The following is a 6,283-nucleotide window of genomic DNA, read 5'->3' as shown; positions in this document are numbered from 1 at the left end:
TTTACTTACTTTTTCAATGAGATTGATATTGGTATCCTAAACCAATAGTATTTTTAATATTAAACAACATTCGAATGTGTATGTACATATCTTTTTCTATAATTGAATTTGAATTGATATATTTTACATCGGTAAAAACATTCTGTACGCAGAAAACATGTATTTACCTGTTTGGTCAGTATTTATCGCACAATCCTCGTATTGAGGGATTAACCGGCACGTCTGCCGACGAAAGGCCTCCGCAGACGCCTGGATGCCCTTCATTGACGCCGCTTCTTTTTTCGAAACCAGTTTCGTGATCTTGCGTTGTGAAATTTTGTGCTTCTGTTTAAATGCCGTGACCTATCGATCAGACGCCTTGAATTTGAAATGGACGAATTGTGCAGCCGCAGCCAATGTCCATTGCTGTAAATTTCTTGTCGTAACTTGCTGATATTGCCTGTCTTGCTTCCACAAAATTCACGACTTTGTAGGCAATGGGAATCATGTCACTTTTAAATCTTTTCGGTGACGGTTTATGTTCGTCTGGAGACGAATCATTGTGTGGCACTTCGAACTGTTCGTCGTTCTCCTCACATTCTTCACAATCCTCATGAGCGTGAATTTAGTCCTCTTCAGTTACGAATGTTTTTGCACCCAAAAGTTCCAGTGTATTATTATAAAGTTCTCCGGCCAATAACATAGCATCGAGAGAGATTTCTTCCGAAGATGTCGATGCAATTAAAATATTTTCCGTCAACAGCTCTTCATAATACACCACTGCGCCCTTCAATCATAATTTTGATAGATCACTATGAACGGACTCTTCAGGAATTTCTTCTCCTATTCCAGATGAGCCAGCAACTTCTTCAGTCGACGTGTTTAACCTCGGATCGGAATAACACATCGAAATTTGAAACAGGCATGTCTGTTCACGACGAAATCGAAAAACAAACTGCCGTTTACTTCTCACGGCTCGCGCACAGTCCTATGCGCGGATGACCATTACAATCCCAAGGGGACCCTTACAAAGCCCCTTTAAACCTTGAAACCCCATGAAACGAAATAGAACAACGAGCACGAATATTTTTCAGTGAATGAAAAACTTTACATTCTTGAGCTAAAATAATATCAGTTTGAGAAACTTTTTGAATAATTGGTGGAATAACAAAATGAAACAGAAGAAAAGGAACCTAAGGCCTCTGGCATAAGAGTCCGAGCCCTAACCATTTTTTTTTAAATTGGTCATAACATTCCACAGTAGTACATAATTTTCAACTAACATTTAAAAATAATAAAACAAACGAAAATTAATTACAGGTTCCTTCACATTTTAGAAGAAATCAAGGCCTAAACCAGATAGTGATGTTCGTCACTTGATAGTATTTGTTTTTCAAACATTAAATCGTCTCTCGTTTCATCCATGTTCTGAATCGCATAATCGAAAATGGAGTTCACATGACGCTTCTTCTGAAGAAGTTGGCGCATGTATCATAGTAAATATTTATGCGCAGTAGCTTGTGATGCTGGTCGGAGATGTACATCCAAAAATCTCCTTTGCTCCTTTCTTTACTGGACAGCAGGTAAAATAACGCGTGTCCCTTGAACCAGCTGTCGGCATTCTTCTTTGAGGTGGGGTATAATTCTTCTTCCGGGTATAAAAGGCACGTTGGCGTTATCAAATACGGCGGTTTTCTCTGCATAGTTGCTAATTTTTTTTCTGATTGACAACCATATATTATTTGCATTTCCACAGACAAATTGATGCTCATCTGTGTCAATCAGGTTGCAAGTGGTACGCGAAGGGGAATCAGCCAGATTAATGGAATGTAGTCTGGAGTTCGTTGAAAATTTCCTATTCACAAAATAATACCACAATGACTAGGCCAAACGGCGGCTCGGCACTGGACCAACATTTTATACTCATAAGGCACCTGAGAAACTTTGGATCGGTTTTTCACGGGATTTTCCGAGTAGTGCGTCCTAATATTTTAACCGCTTGGTAATGGTTGTCCCAGTTCTCTTACCGCATTATATCCAACGCTTCCACAAGCTAATCGAATTATGAAAGCCTTCTTAATAGCTTCCGGTGACCACTTTGTCCCTCACATAGTTTTTTTTCTGCAGTGCCGAGATATGATCGTCGTTTAAAAAAGGTTTCACAGATGCCGCCATTGTATCAATTTTACCACTCGCACTGTGTAGTTGCTTCTGAAATAACTGGATTTTCCTTTTCAAACTTTCCAGTTCCGTTTCAGTGTCATTCTCAGGAGGTAATCCGACCTCAGAACTGTGAACATATGGCAAAAAGTCTTGAGGAAGTACGCAAACTTGCTCATTGCCTGAAAAGAAATAGTATTAATAATAATAGAAAAAAATGTTTTGTCGAACTACAACGCGATAAATTTAAGTTTCATAAAAATTTAGTAGTGAATAAGATAGTTAAGTCTGTCTTTAGTTACATATATATATTTAAACAGTACCTGGCTCTGTCTGTGTAGTGTAAGTGCACTCAGGTTCCCTTTGCACACCCCTGTCCTTTGGTGGCTTTCGTCCCTTAATTTGAGGACGATGGCTAAATATAGTGGGTACCGCATTAGGTTTCAGTTTTTAACACCATCCTTACGATTTGTTTCAAACTGATCAGGTGTGAAGTGAAGCTAAAAATGACAATCCAAATTACACTGTTAAATAAAGTTCAAAACTAATACCTGTAAAGAAGTAAAGATGGCACTATGAATAACTACCAAAATAAACCTTTTCAAATTTCATATACATGAAGCACATCCGTATTTGAAGATTTGATTTTCAGGTTCTGTCTCTTATTCAATGGTGATCGTAGGGATTATTGTAAAAATGATGTGGATGTAGCTTTATTAATACTATCAATAACTTTTTTAATGCATTCAGAGCTATTTCTACATAAATATTACAACAAAAATGAATAAAGTGAAAAAAATTTTTTTGGTTTCCAGGTGGAACTGAACCCAGGACCAACATATCATAAATCAAATGCTATACCGACTTTTTTTAAAATTAAACCTCTTTTTTCTTTTGTTCGTCTTCTTTTGGTGCCTCTGATCGGGGCAGACGTCCTAAAACACCCGTTTATGTTCGTCGTTGATCCATCAACTCAGTTTTTTCTTATTACAGAGGGGAGCTAACCCTCTGACCGAACACACTGAGTTACCACACCGGCGACTGAGGTATACTTGCACTCTCCCATTGTGCTTTGTAATATGTAATTCACATAATTATCTGCTGCAAAGATAAGTTTCCTTATCTCTCACAATTTAGCTGTTTCGTATGGAAAAGTATCTTTTCTTCCAATACGGTGTAGCCACAGTTCGCGTATTTTCGCATTCCTTTTGCGCTCTGTGGAATGCGGAAAAGCTTGCTACCTCGGACTGGTTTCGTATAACAATTTACAGCACAGGACTGCGGCATTTTCACTACAGAACAGTGGAACATGCCTCGTTAAGCTCTTAATTTAATACACAAAGAGTATATATATTTCCAACACCTGCAAATATCGGCTAGTTAATTCAGATTTGCCACTTACGCTCACGTATTGCTTAGGCTCGCCTCAACCGACCAATAGCAGCCGCCGATTGTCGGCAATCCGCACATAAAAGGTTGGTGGCGCTCTCTCTCATACCCAAGGTGGCTTCCACCGACTCCCACTTCCTGATGATGCCTTCCTCCCCTCCATCTACCCCTCCTACCAACTTTGAAAATCCCTATCCACCCTCCAACCCTGCCCGTCGGGGTGGCCGGGCAGTTCTAGGCGCCTGCTTCAGTGTGGAACGGCGTGACCGCTATGGTCGCAGGTTCGAATCGTCCCTCGGGCATGGATGTGTGCGATGTCCTTAGGTTAGTTAGGTTTAAGTAGTTCTAAGTTGTAGGGGACTGATGACCTCAGATGTTAAGTCCCATAGAGCCCATTCCCCCCCCCCCCCCCCCTCCCCTGTGCTTTTTCCCCAAGGGCACACTCTCTCCCTTCTCTCCGTACTCCCTTTCGCCCTCCCTCCTCTCCCCCAGGCCTCACCTACCCCCCCTACCTTCTTTCCTCCCCCTCCCATCTCCTCTGTCACTGGCATCTACGCCCTCCCCTCTCCCTTCTCCCACGCCTTTTCCCCTTTTTGGCAGCTCCCCAGACCCGTACACGTATAGAGAACTTTCGCGGGCCGGAGATCGTCGCCTAGTGTTTGTGTGTGCTGTTGTGTTCGTGTTCCAGTGTTTCATCGCTTGTGCTCCATCGTTCGCGTGTGTCATCTCTGTCTTCTCTGTGCATGTCCACGTTTCTGAACGTTTCTATTTTCGACACTGTGGCCGTGTACGGCTCCGTGTGTTTTAATTTTGTATGCCTACGTTTTTTATATCCACCATGTCTGTTCTGCAATTGTCTCCTTTTGTATCATTAGTCACATATGTGGCTGAAGAGCGGCGTAATATGCCGCTGCTGGACTACCTGTATCAGGTGTCAAAATAACAATAAAGGAAAAAAAACCGCTCACGAGGGCGGCTCACCTGCCCGTCGACACCGACTCCCTCCACATGTATAGTCTGTGCGGGGCTCGGCCGCAAGTGAAAGTGACGTAAATGGGGGTTGCAGAACGTCAAGCGTTTAGCAAATGTTAGGTTTTATGGCGAAGGTCAGACGAGGAGTGAGTCATTTATGTCAGCAAAATTCCCAGCCGGCGGTTGGAGCACCAGAAAGAGATCAGAGCGATAATCCGAAGTTCCTGGTGTCGAGTCTCTACCTCCAATGTTTTTAGTTTTGTTGATTTTGTATCACTTACACTGCAAATAGACCGGGATAATACTCCAGACATTGTATTTATTAATACCTTAATAAAACGCATGAAAACGAATGGGAAAGTGAAATTTGAGATTGCGAATATTTGAGCTAGCCGAAAGGTAATGCCTCTGAATTATTTTTATCTGAAAACTCTTAAAACACTTTAAGTAAATCAAAACTTTATTAACATTCTACATATCTACACACATGTCTATGTATCTATTAGTCAACACGGCCACCCTTGTGATGAATACATTTCTCCCAGAAAGAGACCGGTTTCTCGATGCCGTCACTGTAGAATGTTTGACTCTGTTGACGAACCCACAACCTCAACTTTCCACGCACTGCTTCAGCACTACCAGAGTCCACACCTTGTGGTCTAGCGGCTAGCGTTGCTGCCTCTGGATCACGGGGTCCTGGGCTATTCACGATTGCTGACGCGCTGCAGTGTTAAAAGTTCGAAAGTTGTCACGTTGCTCAGCGAGGTGGGAAAGTCGACCAAGGAACATCTTTGTCGTGTCATACCTCAGCTGATGTTGAGAACAGATGAAAAAATTCGGAGGTGTTGCTTTTCAGCACGGTCTCATACATTTCCTGGAATTGATTGTAAGGCATGCGCGAGAAATTTGGATATAAAATTACATACCTTTATCGTTTTACAGTGATGATTTATACGGGATGGGGTGATATTAATCAGTGATAGTCTCAGCGTCTTACATATGCTGCAAACACAGAATTTTTTCAATTGCATAATTGTTTTAAGGATTCCCGAGAAAAACAAGCTTGATTTAGATACTGTGCCTTACACACATTGTCGAAATAAGTCTGGACTGTAGAATGACTCACACCGTAGAACAGTCGAAAAGTGACACCAAATCGATAAGACAGCTCACAATCACTCTGTCAGTTTACCCACTTGCAAACATTCCAGTGTTCCAGATACATATGTGGGTTGTCTTGGCGTAATCACAATCCTAGATCGAAGCATTAACTGTGCAAGTGTAGAAAAAAAAGGAAAATGTCGAACATAAACAAACCCCTCAGGTAGCATGACTTTGGGTCTGTGAAGGAAGTCACACGAGATGGACAGCAAAGTTATAAACTGGTACAATGCCTGCTAGTCATCTCTCAGAACTACTTTCGTTTGTGTATTATGTCTATGTGACACAATTATCTTAATTGGAAATTAGTGCAACATGGCATTAAACGCCAAGGTCCTGTGCTAATAGAGCTAATGGTACCTCCAGTAAACTAAACCACACGTTCTAATGTCCAGTCTATGAACTGGGTCCTGCGTTACAGCAGTAGTGTTGCTGAACAGGCATAGCCCATCACTGGAAACTGTGAGATATTGAGTCAGAAAATTATCATTGGTCGCAAGTTTGCGAGTTCCTTATGAGTGTCTTGAAGAACATGTGATCTGACGCTGAGACAGAAACAGTTTCCTATGTTTATAATTTTTTTGCTGTTATGTTAATTACCCACATGGAGAACAAGGAGTAA

This window comes from Schistocerca serialis, chromosome 11, assembly GCF_023864345.2.
Source record: "Schistocerca serialis cubense isolate TAMUIC-IGC-003099 chromosome 11, iqSchSeri2.2, whole genome shotgun sequence".
NCBI classification, from domain to species: domain Eukaryota; kingdom Metazoa; phylum Arthropoda; class Insecta; order Orthoptera; family Acrididae; genus Schistocerca; species Schistocerca serialis.
The sequence above is the reverse complement of the archived record's forward strand: the minus strand, read 5'-3'. Positions refer to the sequence as shown.